Source organism: Schistocerca nitens, chromosome 9, assembly GCF_023898315.1.
Source record: "Schistocerca nitens isolate TAMUIC-IGC-003100 chromosome 9, iqSchNite1.1, whole genome shotgun sequence".
In the NCBI taxonomy this organism is placed as follows: Eukaryota; Metazoa; Arthropoda; class Insecta; order Orthoptera; family Acrididae; genus Schistocerca; species Schistocerca nitens.
The window spans coordinates 19,808,133-19,829,200 of NC_064622.1; the positions used below are offsets into that span (position 1 = coordinate 19,808,133).

General features: G+C 43.8%; 1 protein-coding gene across 3 annotated transcripts in view; it reads left to right on the forward strand.

Moving 5' to 3' along the window:
• The window catches only part of LOC126203958 (trichoplein keratin filament-binding protein), an 801,925-nt gene that overhangs the window by 529,032 nt on the left and 251,825 nt on the right, over positions 1-21,068 (forward strand). The window lies entirely within an intron of this gene.

Consider the following 21,068-nt stretch of genomic DNA (forward strand, 5'->3'; position numbering starts at 1 on the left):
TCGCGCTCGTTGGGGCACCCAACGCTCGAACGAGCCAGCCGTCTTAATTAGCCGCTCGCCGATCAGCCGCTCGCTGCAGGGTCGCAGAAAATGTGAAAGTGGAGGTAGAGCACAAAGAATATCTCTTGAATGTGGAAAACTGTGCTCGTACCAGTGTCTAGAATCGACTTCACGCTCGTAATTAGGTGTTCATAACCAGTTCATCAGCAGCACGTCTCGGTAATTTAAAGTATGCTCAGAGTAACCGCAGTTGCTGCATAATTTCCTTGCTACAACAGAACTAGTGAAGCATTCATTGTTAATTTTCTCTAATCGGTACATGTTCTGTAAAGAAACACGTCAACGTCAAGCGCAAAATGGTTTTATTTATACGTTTTGTTAATGTAGTCAGCTTGTGTTTCATCCGATTTAATATACTGGTAAATGGAAATGAGCGTATGGCATCGTTGGCTGGGGGGGCCCCATTCGGGGAAGTTCGCTGCCAAGTGCAAGTCTTATTTCATTCGACGCCACATGGGGCGACTTGCGCACCTTTCATGAGGATGAAATTATGATGATAACACAACACTCACAATCAGTCCCTGAGCGGAGAATATCTCCAACCCGGCCGGGGATCGAACCCGGGCCCGCTTGCATGGGAGGCGAGCAAATTAGCACCCAGGTAAGTAGGCGTACAATATACTGGTAAACCTTCTAGTCGTAACATTTGTTTTACACAGTTTATCACCAACAGGAATTTACCACAAGTTGTGAAACTTGTATAAAGATTCATCCTCTTTCTTAATAGTTTCATTTTATCTTGTATCAGTTAATGTTGTATGCACTTGTAAACCCTACTTTTGTAAACCATACCCAAAATAAAATGGACGTCCCAAAACTGCGGACACGGATGACAGCATCGTTAAATTTGGTTGGACAATCGGCGAACATGAACATGAACCTGGCCGTTGGTGGGGAGGCTTGCGTGCCTCAGCGATACAGATAGCCGTACCGTAGGTGCAACTACAACGGAGGGGTATCTGTTGAGAGGCCAGACAAACGTGTGGTTCCTGAAGAGGGGCAGCAGCCTTTTGAGTAGTTGCAGGGGCAACAGTCTGGATGATTGACTGATCTGGCCTTGTAAAACACTAACCAAAACGGCCTTGCTGTGCTGGTACTGCGAACGGTTGAAAGTAAGGGGAAACTACAGCCGTAATTTTTCCCAAGGGCATGCAGCGCTACTGTATGGTTAATGATGATGGCGTCCTCTTGGGTAAAATATTCCGGAGGTAAAATAGTCCCCCATTCGGATCTCCGGGCGGGGACTACTCAAGAGGACGTCGTTATCAGGAGAAAGAAAACTGGCGTTCTACGGATCGGAGCGTGGAATGTCAGATCCCTTAATCGGGCACGTAGGTTAGAAAATTTAAAAGGGGAAATGGATAGGTTAAAGTTAGATATAGTGGGAATTAGTGAAGTGCGGTGGCAGGGGGAACAAGACTTTTGGTCAGGCGAATACAGGGTCGTAAATACAAAGTCAAAGAGGGGTAATGCAGGAGTAGGTTTAATAATGAATAAAAATAGGAATGCGGGTAAGTTACTACAAACAGCATAGTGAACGCATTATTATGGCCAAGATAGACACGAAGCCCACGCCTACTACAGTGGTACAAGTTTATATGCCAACTAGCTCTGCAGATGACGAAGAAATTGAAGAAATGTATGATGAAATAAAAGAAATTATTCAGATAGTGAAGGGAGACGAATATTTAATAGTCATGGGTGACTTGAATTCGGTAGTAGGAAAAGGGACAGAAGGAAACGTAGTAGGTGAATATGGATTGGGGGTAAGAAACGAAAGAGGAAGCCGCCTGGTAGAATTTTGCACAGAACACAACTTAATCATAGCTAACACTTGGTTCAAGAATCATAAAAGAAGGCTGTATACATGGAAGAAGCCTGGAGATACTGAGAGGTTTCAGATAGATTATATAATGGTAAGACAGAGATTTAGGAATCAGGTTTTAAATTGTAAGACCTTTCCAGGAGCAGATGTGGACTCTGACCACAATCTGTTGGTTATGAACTGTAGATTAAAACTGAAGATACTGCAAATAGGTGGGAATTTAAGGAGATGGGACCTGGATAAACTGACTAAACCAGAGGTTGTACAGAGTTTCAGGGAGAGCATAAGGGAACAATTGACAGGAATGGGGGAACGAAATACAGTAGAAGAAGAATTGGTAGCTTTGAGGGATGAAGTAGTGAAGGCAGCAGAGGATCAAGTAGGTAAAAAGACGAGGGCTAGTAGAAATCCTTGGGTAACAGAAGAAATATTGAATTTAATTGATGAAAGGAGAAAATATAAAAATGCAGTAAATGAAGCAGGCAAAAAGGAATACAAACGTCTCAAAAATGAGATCGACAGGAAGTGCAAAATGGCTAAGCAGGGATGGCTAGAGGCCAAATGTAAGGATGTAGAGGCTTATCTCACTAGGGGTAAGATAGATACTGCCTACAGGAAAATTAAAGAGACCTTTGGAGAAAAGAGAACCACTTGTATGAATATCAAGAGCTCAGATGGAAACCCAGTTCTAAGCAAAGAAGGGAAAGCAGAAAGGTGGAAGAAGTATATAGAGGGTCTATACAAGGGCGATGTACTTGAGGACAATATTATGGAAATGGGATGTAGATGAAGGTGAAATGGGAGATACGATACTGAGTGAAGAGTTTGACAGAGCACTGAAAGACCTGACTCGAAACAAGGCCCCCGGAGTAGACAACATTCCATTAGAACTACTGACAGCCTTGGGATAGCCAGTCCTGACAAAACTCTACCATCTGGTGAGCAAGATGTATGAGACAGGCGAAATACCCTCAGACTTCAAGAAGAATATAATAATTCCGATCTCAAAGAAAGCAGGTGTTGACAGATGTGAAAATTACCGAACTATCAGTTTAATAAGTCACGGCTGCAAAATACTAACGCGAATTCTTTACAGACGAATGGAAAAACTGGTAGAAGCGGACCTCGGGGAAGATCAGTTTGGATTCCGTAGATATGTTGGAACACGTGAGGCAATACTAACCTTACGACTTATCTTAGAAGAAAGATTAAGAAAAGGCAAAGCTACGTTTCTAGCATTTGTAGACTTACAGAAAGCTTTTGACAATGTTGACTGGAATACTCTCTTTCAGATTCTGAAGGTGGCAGGGGTAAAATACAGGGAACGAAAGACTATTTACAATTTGTACAGAAACCAAATGGCAGTTATAAGAGTTGAGGGGCATGAAAGGGAAGCAGTGGTTAGGAAGGGAGTGAGACAGGGTTGTAGCCTCTCCCCGACGTTATTCAATCTGTATATTGAGCAAGCAGTGAAGGAAACAAAAGAAAAATTCGGAGTAGGTATTAAAATCCATGGAGAAGAAATAAAAACCTTGAGGTTCGCCGATGACATTGTAATTCTGTCAGAGACAGCGAGGAACTTGGAAGAGCAGTTGAACGGAATGGATAGCGTCTTGAAAGGAGGATATAAGATGAACATCAACAAAATCAAAACGAGGATAATGGAATGTATACGAATTAAGTCGGGAGATGCTGAGGGTATTAGATTAGGAAATGAGACACTTAAAATAGTAAAGGAGGGTTGCTATTTGGGGAGCAAAATAACTGATGATGGTCGAAGTAGAGAAGATATAAAATGTAGACTGGCAATGGCAAGGAAAACGATTCTGAAGAAGAGAAATTTCTTAACATCGAGTATAGATTTAAGTGTCAGGAAGTCGTTTCTGAAAGTATTTGTATGGTGTGTAGCCACGTATGGAAGTGAAACATGGACGATAACTAGTTTGGACAAGAAGAGAATAGAAGCTTTCGAAATGTGGTGCTACAGAAGAATGCTGAAGATTAGATGGGTAGATCACATAACTAATGAGGAGGTATTGAATAGGATTGGGGAGAAAAGAAGTTTGTGGCACAACTTGACCAGAAGAAGGGATCGGTTGGTAGAACATATTATGAGGCATCAAGGGGTCACCAATTTAGCATTGGAGGGCAGCGTGGAGGGTAAAAATCGTATAGGGAGACCAAGAGATGAATACACTAAGCAGATTCAGAAGGATGCAGGCTGCAGTAGGTACTGGGAGACGAAGGAGCTTGCACAGGATAGAGTAGCATGGAGAGCTGCATCAAACCAGTCTCAGAACTGAAGACCACAACAACAACAATCGGCTAGTAAAGATGCATGGAACGCTGATCCCATGTCAGAAAAAAACAACTATCGTAAAATGTAGTTAAAGCCGTATTCAGCATGGAAGTTGGTGTTAGTACCACGGTGCTTTACTAGGAGTGCTGTTGTAGGGAGTGACCATTAAGCCGTCTTACCCGATAAGTTATGTGGTGGTCTGCGCAGTTTGACGTGGACGCCGAACTACAATGAGGTCCGGCGTTTTTCACATAAAAAAGGTCCTTGCCGGAGGCGAAAGGAGTGATAAGTGGGGGGAGCGCTTTGACCGACTGTGGGCATCTTATAATGCCATGTGAAGACTGAACTGTGGGAAAGGTTTATGTAAGATGAGTGTCACATTTGTTAAGTGCTGACCAGGAGAAAAACTGAAAACGAGTTTACCATCCAACTTTATAAGGTTTTAACGAGAATCTACTTGATGCTGTACAGACATCTGTCTACCTCTTCTCGCCGGAAACGAGACACAGTGGACGGAAGCCGGTCACTCTCCACGTAAAGGACAAAGTTTCGTATCTGCTGAAAAGGGTGAGGCGCAATCGTTGTGGAACAGCTGGATGAAATGTTGTGTGGCCTAGACTGAAGTACGAACGGGAAACGTGCCATTCTTAGTGAGAATCCATCTGCCCACAATGGTGGTTTGACTGTGGGAAAAGAAAGAGTGACAAAGTGCGAACTGTTAAAACATCCACCTTCTTCACCACCTTTTGACTTCCGCGGTTTCGCGCATCTGAAGAAATTTGTGTTGGGGAAAAGGTACGATATAGTAGAGAGGGTGTGGAAGTCACAGACTGGCGTTAATAGTTTGCATCCAGCGTCCAGCTTCATTGTTGGAAGATATTCACTGCAAGAACGTGTTACATACATAAACTCGAAATCTTTGTTCACGTGAAACGTTTATCTCCGCTTCATGTCTTCAGACAGTGCAAAGAATGCGTCGTGGAATGAGATGCTGATGACTACAGTATGTGTTCTTTTGTGAATGATGACCATTTCTTGAGATTCTTCAGCAAGCGTTGTGATTCGGAATGTCAGTATTTAATGTAATTTAACAAGAGTTCTTCGCCATTTTGATCTGGTGTGGTACCGGATGAGACACACCAACATTGAAAAGGTTGAATAATTATACGGAGAGCTATTTTTCTTTTCATGTGATGTTTGTGATGGCGTATAGCAAAGCAAAACGAGACTTATGGGCCAAAACATTGTGACCACCCGCTAGACAGCGTGTTGGTCCAACTCTGAAACGCAGTACGGAAGCGATTGTGCGTGGCACTGATTCGACAGATCCTTGGTAGCTTTCTGAAGCTACCCCTGTGGTATCAGGTGGCTACGTACAGGTCACTCAATTACCGTAAATTACGGGCGGATGGTTTGTGGTCGCGGAGGTGGCGGCCGATATCGTCCCAGATGTCTTTCATAGAGTTCATATCAGGCGGATTTGGTGGCCAAGACATCAGTACTTATTAACAATTGTATTTCTCGGACTACTGTACCACGATGCTGACCTTGTGACACGTACAGTTATCCTGCTGGAGAAATGCCATCGCCGTCAATGGGAACATCAAGCTTGAAGCAATATAGGCCGTCGTTAGTAATGTTTACGTAGTGCCCAGCCGTCATGGTGCCTTCGATCACAGCCACAGGTCCCACGGAAGCCCAGCTGAACGTCCGCCGAGCGTAGTAGTATCTCCACGGGCCTGCTTGTGTGCCACAGTGCACATTTCGAGCACCTATTTACGTGGATGAAGTCGTATCCGTATACGACCATCGACCTGGTGTAAGAAGACACGTTATTCATCCGACCAGGTGACGTGTTTTCACTGATCCACTGTCCGACCTCGATGAGCGAGTTCCCACTGCAACCGTAACTGATGAGGCCGTTACTAAACATGGCAACACGTACCGGTCGTCAGCTGGGGAGCCCCACGTTCACCACGATACGCTGAACGGTGTGCTGGGACACTCCTGTGCCTGCGCCAGCACTGTAGTTTGCAGTCGGACCTCGCACGTCTACCTATTCTGCTTTACACAGCAGGCAAGCCTTCGGCCTCCACGTTCTTTGATTAGACGTGGACGTCCGACACCGTTTCGCTTACTCGTGGTTTCACCGTTCTTCAGCCACTCTCCACAGATGCTCCCGACAGTGGCATGCGAACAGCCGAGCAGCTTCGCCGTTTCCGAGATGCTCGTTTCCAGGCGCCGGTCCGGAACCATCTGCCGTCAGGGTCGGTTATGTCAGTGGGTTTCCACATCTGCGGCCTGAACCGTCGTCGCTAGGAAGATGCCCCACTCCTCTCTGCTGCGCTTACATACTTCTCTTAGAGCATCACTTGCCGCGACGCCAGCAGGTAGCATTCACTGTCGCGGAGGGCTGCGGCCAGAACGTTTCGGCTGATGGGCGTACTCCCTTTGACGACATTACTGAGTCCTCTGGTGAACCTTGTCAAGCTGAAGCAGCTTTCCATCCGTACGCGTCCGTACCTGGCGGGGCATCTCACGCCTCAAGACGAACAGAGAGATTCTTAAGCCGTAGAGTTTAAATTCGCATTAAACGAATGTCATCTTTGAGGACTAACATCACAGAACGCTGGTGTACCGTCGTATAGTGGGAAGTTTCGCTGTGGTATGAATATTTTTGTCTGGATGTCTGGACTAAGCACGATTTGGCGACGATTGAGTGTCAGTCTTTCAAAATGCTAAAGAGCATAGGCTTTTACGAGTTTCCTGACAAATGAAAATTTTGCACTGGATCAAGTACAGTGCTCAGACCCTCGCCTTTCGCAACCATTTCTATACCATTAACCAGGCACAGTTCTCGAACCGTATGCAACAGCAATCTGGCAGTACCTCTCTCCTGTGGAAACTCCTCCTTATCTCTCCTGTGTGCCTCGTTAGAGTACAATTACTTGGAAAATACGCAGATGTAGCGGTTTTTGTCACACTGCCAACGGAACTACGTTATTTGCGTATATGCGTGGCTCGATAGCTCAATGATTAAGCGTTAGACTACAAACGGTAAGCTTCGGGGTTCAATCCTCCCAGATTCCTAGTATTAATTTCTGTCAGTTACACTTCTTCCACGTCTGACAACGATATGTGTTCGTAAAAATTATCAGTGAGCACCGTGCCTCGAAGCCCACGATGAACCGTAGGTCTCCCGTAACCACCTCAGGCCAGAGGTTGGAGGGAGACCAGAGCACACACCACCTCCAACTGAGGACGCCGCCTAGCGGAGCACTGCGCTGCTCACACCAACACTCCGGTTGAGGACAGGTTTACCTCAAGGCGTAACGTTAACGCTTAACGAAAGGTTTTTGCAAGCACAACAATGAAATACGTGTATGTATGTATGTATGTACACTTTGTTAATAACAATAAATAAATCTGCTCAATTTATTGTGTATTTTAAAGCTTACCACGAGAAACGGTTTGGTAAATTTTCATACCAAAGAAGCAGTAGCAACTCAATTGCAAATGGCAATTCCAGCTGTTTTTTTTTTCCAGTGGTACATATATTTACCAGTCTGACATAAAGGGTTAAACTACGGAAAGCTCTGTCGACTATTAGTAAGCGGAGCAGCGTTAGCACAGCTGAAGGGCGAACAGCGTCAGATGGGTTGGTGCATGTGTCGCCGAAGATAAGACGTGTAAGACGAGGAGCCGCTATCCGAAGATGTGGCACGTAGATAGTCCTGCCTTCTGCTGCCTAATCAGTCGGGAATTTAGTCACAATGAAGGACCTAGGGGAACAGCTAACTCGAGATGGGTACTATTATATTCCTTAAAATGTAAGTAAACCTGTTAATTTATAACAAAACTGACTGACTGTTATGAGTCAGCTATAGACTTCCGAAAATGCATGAGGATGCACTGATCAGAATGTGGTCCCATCTCCCATCCATACCCGAGGCAGGATTCGAACCTGCGACCGTAGCAGCAGCGCGGTTCCGGACTGAAGCGCCTAGAACCGCTCGGCCACAGCGGCCGGCTTCATTAGTCACCGATACTATCTGCACAGCGCTGGGCCGCCTATTTGTAATGTTGTTTCAGTCAGCGTTGCCGCAGCGGGGACGAGGAGGAAAGAAGTTTCTGCAGCACTTGCTCGCGAGGAGGAGAAGGGGGAGGAGATCAGTGTTTGATGTCCCGTCGACGACGAGGTAATTAGAGGCGGAGCACACGCTCACTTTAGGGAAGGATGGGGAGGGAAACCGGCCGTGCCCTTTCAAAGGAACCATCCCGGCATTCGCCTTAAGCGATGTACGGAGATCACGGAAAACCTAAATGGGATGGCTGGACGCGGGTTTGAACCTTCGTCCTCCAGAATGCGAGTCCAACTTGCTCACGAGTGGAGACCAAGATTACAGTGGGCAGCTGGTGGTAACCCATCTAGTTCTGGTTCCAACGAGTTCTCAATGTCCTCGAGAACAGATACCAGTTCTGGGTTCTCAGTTCTCGATTTTTCGTTCTCGCTTCTCGGTTCACAGATGTGAATTCGTTTCCGTTGACCAAAACGAGACCAGAGTTCTCGTTTCTCGGGTTTGTATTCGCTTTCATACGGGCGAATTCTTTGGTTTGTTTAGTTGTTGTACAAAGTAAAATATTACATTGAAAAAATGTTTAAGAAAACAAATTACTGGCGAACCCGGCAGTGCTTCGCAATTGCTGTATATGTACGGAAACTGGAAATACAGCCTACTCTTGGTGGAACGTGGACTGCGCGTGCGGTTAGGGCTGCCGCCGGGTAGAATGGTCGCCTGGTGCAAGTCTTTCTAGGTGGCACCGCTTCGGCAACTTGCCTGTCAGTCAGAACGAAATGATGGACAGAACACGCAGTCTCCGAGCGGAGAAAATCTCCGACGCGGTCAGGAATTGAACCTGGGCCCCTCCCAAGGCGTTCTGCCGCGCTGCCCCTCAGCTATGGACACCAATCTGGGTCAACCCTGGGAATTGCGCTAGAGCACCAATTTCGACTTTTTGTTTCGACTTCGTCCACTTCGAAGGTATGGTCTTCTCATTATGCAAAATTTCTTATCAAGGCCCTTTGTGGTAACAGTATGCAATGGTTTTCTGAAATACCGGTCTGTTATAGGACAACATACAACATACAAATGACCATGCGTAAAACAGTGTGATCTTACATCAGTGCCAACGTAATTGTCAGATTTTGAGCCTTATTTATAGTTGTTGCAAACGACACCTTGATAGGATTATTGAACTCGCTTCAAGAGAACGAGTAAACGGGTCACAGTTTTAACCACAAGTTTAACCCGCGAACAGGTACCGTTACGAAGCGTCGGAGGATTAAGACCGAGTAGTGGCATTACAGGAACGCCGACTTCAATCCTCAAACTGCGTGGCGGGAAACCTGCCGGATTCAGTGACTTTAGAAATTCCTGTGGATACTGAACAGCATCTACAGTACCGAGCGGTTGGTATTCTTTCTGTTTTAGTATTACTTTTTGCAGAATAATATTGTTTATTTCAAATGCATTATAAAGTTTCGGACGATTCCGGTTGCGTTGCAGTATTATTATCAAAAGCCGATAAGTAATACGTACAACTTCCTAATCATACAGGCTTTCTGTTAAAAGCTACTGCAGGGAAGAAAACAAAACAGTGCATTGTTGTGTGTACAATTTTTGTTTGGAATTATGTGTACGCAGAAACAATATATATGGGGTAAAAAATTTGTCTAGTGGTTTAGATGTACTGCTATCGTAGTTAAAACTTCTAAGCTGCCGATGAACGTCACGGCGGTTAGGTTGATGTCTGGCCGGGTGTGGTAACCGTCGTCTGCGGTCGCGGCTTAGTTAGTGGCTGGTATAGTGGAGGTCGGGGGTTCGAACCCTGCGTGTGTGTCAATTTTAACATGTACTGAGTGCGGTTTCCGTAAGAATCAAAATGGTAGTGTCACCCAACGACACATTTCAGATGAAAGTCGTATTCATATGTGAAAAGAAATTTTAAAGGAAAAAAAAAACTGAAAATATGATGAGCTAAATTGCTCAGTGATAGGCGGAGCAGTATAACGAGATTCTCATTGCTTACTATCTGGACAAAAATACCGCGTGGGTGAGCCTGGTCTGCACATTTACTGAGGGAAGAAACCGAAGAGGAATTCTTTCTTATGCAAGACACCGTTTTAAAGTTTCGTTTTACACACTCATGTTTCAACACTTTATGTGCTACCTTAAAAACATCCTACTGAAGACAGAAGTTAAATTGATGAAACATGTCTACGTAAAAGAAAACTATGAAACGGTGTCTTGCATAAGACCGAATTTCTCTCCAGTTTTTATTAGCATGCGCGGAAATAAGAAGAACTGAAAGTTCCAAAAGATGACTGCTTATCGGTGGGGATGGCAACAGGAAGGGGTTACGTGCATCGCTAAATGACCGATATTAGTCCACTGTTTTTGTCGTCACTAGGATAATTAGTACTTGACAACTTGTAGCACTACATTTGCTAGCTACTCAACATCTAGAGTGCACACATCCTTCTTTAAGGTGTATAAAGAGTGGCAAGTGAACTGCTCACAAAATAATGAATTTGTATTCAATTATTTCGGTCTCTAGAACACAGTTCCCAATTCCTAGAAGTTTTCGTTGTCGGCCATCTCTACGTCGAGCAGCGACGCGACGACGCCGGCGACAGTGCAGTTCTTCGTGGTTACTTTGAGTGTAGGAAGTTGTCGCTTTGAATGGATCGTAAGTAAATGTAACTTGCATAGAAAACGGTGCTGTTAAATTTTGTCGCTTACACCATTTTGCATCAGAGAGAGGATTAAGGGCGCGTTCTGTCCTTCCGGTCAACGCTAACAAGCAGAACTAGAGATCGAATGTGTCTCGTTCGAGACTCTCGACAAAAATATCGAAATTATCCAGAAACTAGAAACAACTCGACATGGGCTGAACCGTGCTGCGCGTTCTTGACCAGGAACGCAAAACAAACCTACTATCAGTGTAAGAACAACTCTTTAGGAGAGCGGCTAAATTTGTGAGACATCTTAGAACCTTGATTTGTACAAGCACTTCCAGAAGCGTGTGGGAAAATAGCGGCACGGAAGGTATCTAGGCTGGTACAATCAATTAAAGCAATGCTTCAAAAGAGCGTTTACGGAGAAGGTAGATAACTTTTACGATGTCGCTTAGCCTGACACGAAGTATACAGTTTGTAGTATTCTCTGATTACTTTTGTAGTTTCAGACTTTCAGACATTTCTGTATTTTTTTGTGCTCTCAGAGTAATTAATTCTCATAAAAACTTCAAATCGCGTTTATGCCAAATCCTTTTTTTTTAGTTCCCAAATATATTTAGTCCGTTTTAGCATGAGAATATGACCACAGCAAGTATTTTTTAGAAAAAGGAAGACTCTTGATGTCCGAATACATCTTCCCTGAGGGGCACGGATGGTTACCTAACGTTTCATTTTATTTAAAACAATGTTACATTTTTAATTTTGTGTACGTCACGTATAATAATAAATATTGTAGCAACTACAATATGTGTTGCACGTTCTTGGTAGCACAGTAATTTTACTCCTAAACACGCTCCTAAGCAGACGAATCAAGTCATCGCAATACATTTTGTACTCGTTAGCTGTTAGTCGATGGCTGATTGCTCTGAAATATTTCATGCTTCCTCAACTGGCGATTAGTGGCCATTGTACAGGGTGTATCAAAAAGAATCATCCTATTTTAAAAAATCATAACTATTATGTTATTTGAGATATGTGCGTGAAAAACTTACTGTTGGAAAGTGCAAACTCTCGAGTTTTACATGGTTCCCGCTAGATAGCAGCAGTGTGTTCCCACTTCAGTTCTAGTAGAAATGGTGTCTGAACAACAGAAAGCATTTTGTGTTCTACGTTTTGCGCAGTGCTGGTCAGTAATAACTGTTAAGCGTGACTTTCATCCTAGGTATGGTGTGGATCCTCCTACAGCATAGAGCATTAGACGATGGCATGAACGATTCCGAGAAACAGGTTGTTGGTGTGAAGTGAAATTGCAGGACCGTCCCCGAGTGTCTGATACAGACGTCGAACGCATCCACAATAGTTTCACAAGGAGTCGGCAAAAATCCCCTCGCCGTGCAGCTCGATAGCTCAACAGGGCCCCCATGTCTGTCTAGCGTGAGTTGCGTCGACGTTTACATATGAAACCAAACAAAATTCAGCTACTGCAAGCAATTCGTGAAGGTGACAAACAACATGTGGAGTTATGTAATTTCGTTCTTGGGAATTCGACAGTCTTCTTCCACGCTTAATATTTAGTGACGAGGCAACATTTGCGGAACAACCACATGAAGTTGTACAACTTTAGAGGGACTCTCTGAAATTTAATGTGTTTTGTTCAGTTCCACGGGAAAAGGTATATTGTCCATTTTTCTCTGCCGAGAACACTTTACAGGAAACACATATCTCGATAGGCTTGAGAACTTTCTTTTCCCACAGTTTGAGACTGATTCGAACGACTTCATTTACCAACAGGATGGGGCACCACCACACTGCCATCTGGACCAAATGATTCAGCCTTACATTAGTTGCCTCCACGGTCACCGGACCTGACTATATGTGATTATTTCTTGTGGGAGTTTATAAAAGACTGTTTATGTGCCTCCATTACCAACAGCAACGAGTGAACTGAGAACACTGCGTAACAGCATCTGTGGGAGCTGTAACTCAAGGCATGCTCGCTGCAGCGTGGGAGCAATCCGAATACCGCATTGACATATGCCGAGCATCTCAAAGCAGGCATGAGCACCAGTGAAAAGGTATGAAAAATTTTTTTGAATTTCCCGTTCATCAAAATACAAAATTCATTGTATATGTTTATTAGTTTCGGAAATATAGACGTGCCAAATCGTTTGATTCTTTTTGATGCATCCTGTATTTCGGTGTTTGAAACTAATTCACCAGAAAGAAACACGAAACTGCGACTCCTTTTCAGGGACATCCGTGACATACTCCCAGACCCATGATTTCCTCATCGTTGGCGTCAATATCCCCTGCAAGTATTGCTTTTAGTACAGCTCTTTTCGATCTACGCCAAACGAAAGCTGGAGCTCAAGTGGAATGACGAGCTTTCCTCGCGTTTTTGCCGTTGTTCGCCTGCCAAATTGGAGCTAGAGGTATAGTATTCGCTGTGAGATGATCATGTCGTTCCATTCCAAAAGACGCCCGAGCCCGTCGTTCTCAGAGTGGGGGCCGGTGAAGCGTAGCGCCAGAATCGTGTTCACGTACCCGAGAGTCTCACGAGACGTGCATGGACAAACTCTCGAGTTTCTTGAGACGTGCGCTCTCATTTCCCGTCCCTTGGCAGAACACCGGGGAGTCATCGTTTGCGCTCACAGCTGACTGCACTTGCAACATGTGACAGACATAGTACTGCAACCTACCTACACTAACTGCATCCTCAATCCAATCATACCTGAAAACCTTAAGCCGTTAAACCAAAATAAGGACGCATATCATCCTCGTCAATTAAAATCACGTTACTTTTTCATTTGAGGCCTCCAGAGGCCAAGGGGATATGATAAGTCCGCTCTTTAAAAAATACGAGTTACGTACAGAAACATACATAAAAATGTACTGACTATGGGATATACACTACTGGCCATTAAAATTGCTACAACACGAAGATGACGTGCTACAGAAGCGAAATTTAACACGTTCGCTGCGGTCGCCAGTGCGAGCCGCTAACGCGCGAGGCGGACGCTTGTAAGCGCACGTGCGCTGAGAGCTGAAATCATAGCCCTGCGAAACCTGTAAGTTTGTGGCGAATAAACTAGATGCCGCCAGCTGATTCGTTTGGAGTTCGTACGCTGGCTACCAGAGGCGCAGCGTTCCACTCAGTCAAAACAGTTCGGGGCTAGCTGCCAGGAGCGCTGCAATCACTTCTCTTTGCAGCCGCACGGCCTTCTATGATTTTTATTTCGAGGAAATAACTTTACATAGTTACCGACTTAGCTCGCCACTGTATCTTTTCATAATTCTTATGGATGAATAAAACTTTGTTCTGCAAGGGAAGTCAGCAGTTTCAAGTTATAATAAGATACTGCTGGAATTTATATTTCATAATCCATACCTGGCTGAATACAAATTATGAACACGCCTAAATTTTGATCGCAAGACTAATGTCTAGTTTTGCGACAAATTCATGTTGTGCACGAACGTAATATTGGCAACGAATATAACGTCTGCGGAAGAGGTGCTAGATATAGAAATACAAGTACACTTTAGCTGCATGCCGATCATGTGATAAATGCTGCCTGCTGTCTGTCGCTTATAAGCGTTACATGCATTTATTGCAAACAATTCTAACAAAGCCCCTTATTTATTTATTGTATTGCTAACTGGACAGAAAATGCAATTCACACAAGTGACAAATCCACTCCATTGAAAAAGAATTAGTCGGAAAACACCAAAAGATTTATAAAACGAAGAAAAAGAAACAGGACTCGTCTGCAATGTGGTGCTATGGAAACCCAATCACAAATATATACATATTATAAAAATGACTGTATGTGTATGTATGTATGTTCCACATCTCCTCCTACTGGACCGATTTCAACGAAACTTGGTACACATATTCCTATTATCGGAAAACTATCACTGTAGGGGTAAGAACCACATACGACACATACGTCAGGAGATATGACGTCATGAACAATGTAATTCGTCAAAAACGGCCGCATCATGTGACGATATTCCACATCTGCTCCTAAACTAGTACACCGATTTCAATCAAATTTGGTACAAATCTTCTCTAAGGTAATGAATCATTTGCTATGGTAGCAAAAACTACTTACGATATATAGTTCAGGAGATATGACGTCATAAACAATTCTGTTCTTGAATAACCGCAACATCAGGTTTGTGATTTCTATTTATTATGTCATTACTACTAAAGCTATTCGCGACGAATTTTGCAGAGGATATGCATATATACCACTAAATGTAGCTTTGAAATTATATCATAGTATGACACGTAGTACAGGAGATATGACGTCAAAGCTATGAAACGCACGAAAATCCGTCCCACTATGCATGTGGTTGTAATGTATTACGTCTGTAATACCAACTCCATTCGCAACTCATTTTGCAGTTTCCTAATATTCTTCCCGGGGAACATGGAAAATTATATTCTTGTGGGACACATAGTACAGGAAATATTATGTCATGAAGATTGACCTGTGTGAAAACGGAACTGAGATGAATGGAAAATAGATAGCGATAGAACAGGAGGCGATGGACAGAGAGAGAAGAAGCAGATGGACTAAAATAAGACAGGAATGAATACACACCCGGGCAACGCCGGGCACTGCAGCTAGTAACAAATACGTTTTCAAGGTGTAGAGGTGATGTTTTTATAGCAAACCACAAATAAGTCCACATACGGTACTGTACAGAAACATCATATTCTGAGCAACCAATGTAACTATATTTACATGGCTATCAAATAAAACAAACACTTTACAAATCAAACACAAACAGATCTTCCTCTGTAGATACGACGTCCCATTACATTATGGATGTGTAATTGTGCAGCAGTTCAAACAGAATCCAGGTTGGTTTGGATACGTTATACACACGTATGGTGTATCCGTACGCTTGCCCCGTGCCGCGCACGTTTTACATCGCTTCCGCATAACTTGCTTCGTCCCTTCCGTTGCGTCCCGCTTTTGCACAACATGTGTGTCTTTACATTTGTTACGCACACCTTTTGTAACGTCCATTGGTGGAAGTAGTCCCTTTATTATTTGTATTCTATAATCATACAAAGTCATATTATGCCCTGAGTATTTATTATATAGGTAATGTGCATTGAACATTAGCATGTCAACTACATGGAAGAATAGTTTCTTTGGCCAGCGGATTGTCTTTCGTTCACATAAATAATAAGACAACATCTGGTCCTGCCTATCGGTCCCAGACATACAACTATTATATCTGATAATTGGCAGTGGTTTCGCGACTATTTGCTGGCGTGCATTCTGCACACGTTCCATTGTATTGGGGTATTCTGTGGAAATATAGGAGACCTCTCGTCTATCCTTCCATTTGCCGATCATTACCCCGTCCGAATATCGTGCTATGGTGTCCCCTTTCCCCAGCTTGGCGCATACCACGTCTTTAGGGGTATTTTTCCTATTTACCCTTAGTGTCCCGGTGCAATGTGTTTTTGCATTCAACAAGGTTTTAGCTAAGGCAAAGCTGTTGTAAAAATTGTCCATGTAAATGTGATGGCCAACATTCACCTTCTCTTCTAACAAATGGAATACTATCTTTTCAGCATGCCCTTTTCCCCCCATATCACCACGCATCCCCGTGTACACAGCGCATTTATTGATGAAGCCGTCTGGGTTATTTAGCATGTACAATTTGATGCCATACTTATTTCTTTTGTTTTTTATGTATTGTCTAAATGACAATCGTCCCCTCCAAAGAATCATTGATTCATCTAAAGAGAGATCCCTACCTGGATAATACACATTACACATTTTGTTGTTGAAATAATTCAATATAGGGCGTATCTTATACAGTCGATCATTTGGTTTCGGTTCTCCTGACTCTGGATTTTTTGCAAAATGCAATGCACGTAAGATCAGCAAATATCTGTCTCTGCTCATACTCATCGTTATTCCTTTATTTTCGAACAGCGGATCCCTCTTCCAGTAGTCTTGTAGTCGGGCACATTTGACATTACCCATATGTAATGAAATCCCCAGGAAGACAAGTATTTCTTCTATACTTACGGGTTTCCAATTACTAATTCTAGAGCCCTCTTGTGTATTTGCGCTCGCAAATATATTCCGTGCGTTATCATTTGTTTCGTCAACTATGAGCTGCAGTATGTCATCTGTAACCAGTAGCCTAAAGAAATCAATTGGCGTATTGCCAGCAGGCTTCATCAGCAAACATTCTGCTTTCGTAAACGGGTGATACTGCATCCCATGTGGTTCTTCATGCCACGTAACACCTGGTTTGCTTACCTCTGCGAGCGCTGGTTCTTTATCGTCGGCGATTTCCTCATCATCGTCGCCCGTATCGTCCGATTCCGAACTGTCACGAAACATACTGGACAGTTCTGCTTCCACACTGTCATCACTGTGGTCTGTTTCTGCAGTCTCCAAATGCCAGTCACCCTCATCTGGTTCGTCCTCTCTGAACTCTACATCACTATCTTCTAACACACGTAGTAACTCATGGTCAGTATATTGGTCACTCTTCCTACACTTTTTCGCGTTCGAAGGCCCCGGTGTCGGTTCAGTCGCCGCCATTGCAAACAATGCACAACACAGACGACAAAAAACGAAAACACACAACTGCAGACAGGAACACGTTACGTGATATGTCGTTGGTTACTTGAACTAACACGAGTGCACAGCCGAACAAACTAAACTGAGAACTCTGCTAGTGAACGCGCCGCTTATATGCGTCAGCCGCAGCGAACATGTTGACGGCGTAGCGTAATGGTCAAGCGCATTGCTCACGAAACAGTCGACCTGGAATCAATCCCAGGTGCTTCCTAATTTTTTTCAATTGTTTTCATTCTTATTTTCCTTGGTTTCGTCAGATTTTTCAACTATTTACCGTAGAATTTAAATACATTCAAGTAGTATATTTATATAACTAGGCGAAAGTTTTAATGAAAATAAAGATTTTAAAGATTCTTGTGATTACGTGCGCTACTTTTTATTCATTACGACAGTAGAAGTTTTGCCATTTTTATGGTGACATATCATAGAAACATGTGAAACATATATGTTTCACTCTAGGCACATTTTATGAAGGCATTGTTTGAGCAGTTACATTTCTCTGCAACATGCTTCATTGGAAAGCACTCTTAATTCAAGTTTTAAAACTAAGGTGTTTCCTCTAATAGTTTGGATGCAAACCAAGCGTACTAGATCATAGGGGTGTCCACAAGAGCACTGAATTGATGCAGCACGGTCGAATGTATTTTAATTGCATCTTCTCTTGATGATACCTCTCGCTGTTGTTGGAGTTATTCAGGGGCACTTTGTAATCTTTTAATTAGATTTTTGACTTGACGATAGAAATATACATCTACCGTAAATAACCGAACACTCTGAAGATACGAAGTAAAATAAAAATGAGAAAAAAAAATCAGGACGGACCTGGGATTGATCCCAAGTCGCCTGTTTCGTGAGCAATGCGCTTGACCATTACTCTACGCCAATAACGACGAACAGAGCGCTAAATAGGGTATAGCCTCCTATAGTGCTATCGGAACAACTTTCGAGAGCATGTTCTCCTTTCCTATGGCCAACTCAGGCGAAATATTTCGGGCACGTTATGTGGAGTCCCACCTCTTTCTAGAAACAATTCGGACGAAATCGGCGTGTCCCAGTTGGCGACCTCCCCTAGTGAGAACTCAGCTAGCGAGCGCACCGCTTATAAGTGTTACCCGCACTGGCTTGCTGATCGCGGCAACGCTTATGAGCGTCAGCCGCTCTGGCGTGTTGATCGCGGAAACGCTTATGAGCGTCAGCCGCTCTGGCGTGTTGATCGCGGAAACGCTTATAAGCGTCAGCCGCAGCGAACGTGTTAACCAACAGGAAGAAGATGCTGTGATACGCAAAGATTAGCTTTTCACAGCATTCACACAAGGTTGGCGCCGGTGGCGACACCTGCAATGTGCTGACATGAGGAAAGTTTCCAACCGATTTCTCATACACAAACAGCAGTTGACCGGCGTTGCCTGGTGCAACGTTGTTGTGATGCCTCGTCTGAGGAGGACAAATGCGTATCATCGCGTTTCCGACTTTGTTAAAGGTCGGATTGTAGCTTATCGCGATTGCGGTTTATCGTATCGCGACATTGCTGCTCGCGTCGGTCGAGATCCAATGGCTGTTAGCAGAATATGGAATCGGTGGGTTCAGGAGAGTAATAGGGAACGCCGTGCTGGATCCCAACGGCCTCGTATCACTAGCAGTCGAGATGACAGGCATCTTATCCACATGGCTGCAACGGATCGTGCAGCCACGTCTCGATACCTGAGTCAACAGATGGGGACGTTTGCAAGACAACAGCCATCTGCACGAACAGCTTGACGACGTTTGCAGCAGCATGGACTATCAGCTCGGAGACCATGGCTGCGGTTACCCTTGACGCTGGATCACAGACAGGAGCGACTGCCATGGCGTACTCAACGACGAACCTGGATGCACGAATGGCAAAACGTAAATTTTTCGGATAAATCCAGGTTCTGTTTACAGCATCATGATGGTCGCATCCGTGTTTGGCGACATCGCGGTGAACGCACATTGGAAGCATGTATTCGTCATCGCCATACTGGCGTATCACCCGGCGTGATGGTATGGGGTGCCATTGGTTACACGTCACGGTCACCTCTTGTTCGCATTGACGGCATTTTGAACAGTGGACGTTGCATTTCAGATGTGTTACGACCCGTGGCTCTACCCTTCATTCGATCCCTGCGAAACCCTACATTTCAGCAGGATAATGCACGACCGCATGTTTCAGGTCCTGTACGGGCCTTTCTGGATACAGAAAATGTTCGGCTGCTGCCCTGGCCAGCACGTTCTCCAGATCTCTCACCAACTGAAAACGTCTGGTCAGTGGTGGCCGAGCAACTGGCTCGTCACAATACGCCAGTCCTGAACTGTGGTATCGTGTTGAAGCTGCATGGGCAGCTGTACCTGTACACGCCATCCAAGCTCTGTTTGACAAAATTCCCAGGCGTATCAAGGCCGTTATTACGGCCAGAGGTGGTTGTTCTGGGTACTAATTTCTCAGGATCTATGCACCCAAATTGCGTGAAAATTTAATCACATGTCAGTTGTAATATAATATATTTGTCCAATGAATAGCCGTTTATCATCTGCATTTCTTCTTGGTGTAGCAATTTTAATGGCCAGTAGTGTAAATGAGAATTCGACACGTTGTAGCCAGTAGCCAGATCGAATGTGGTTCATCAGTTTGTTTTTGTACCAGTCATTCATTTATGGGGTGGGACCAACATTTTGCTTTTTTCGAAAGTGCAAAAAAAGCATGTCCAAAAGAGAGATTTTTCTCAGAATATTAATAATTAATAAATGGCTCTAAGCACTATGGGACTTAACATCTGAGGTCATCAGTCCGCCAGACTTAGAACTACTTAAACCTAACTAACCTAGGGACATCACACACATCCATGCCCGAGGCAGGATTCTAACCTAGCAACAGCGCGGTTCCGGACTGAAGCGCCTAGAACCGCTCGTTCACAGCAGCCGGCAATATTAATAAAGAGTTGTACCAAAGCCCAGCTGCAGATTTCTAGTAGTTGATATGCACGGTTCTTTCGTGAACTTGGAAGGCTCTCGAGACAAATACCTTGCGTCTAAGATACCACGAATACATAAGATGACATGGTCTCGACTGAAAAAGGAAGATTCTTTTACATTATTTGTAAAGTCTTTCATTGCACCCATGGCTTTTGCCAAAAAAGATCTTAACAGTAAGAAATCATTGGGGACAGAATTTCAAAAATTTCCAGTACTTCAACGAAGAACCATGATGAATACTGTCAAATTAGCAGAATACGATGATCTTCAAAAGCTTCTGGATTTCATCCCCGCCATCCGCCTCAAATTCTAGAAAGCACTAAAATATGTAGGAAAGTCAGGAAATAAAGGAACAGAAGAGAAATAAAACTTTACGAAGAGAAAAGATATTACTGATTCTGATCAGTAATAAAATGCCTTCTGATGAGTGGAAGGACAAACATCGTTGTTTGTTGCGTATGATTATTTTAAATATTTGCCAAACTAGATTGTTGTGCTAATGATTTTGTTTTCTTCGTTAATAATGTAAAA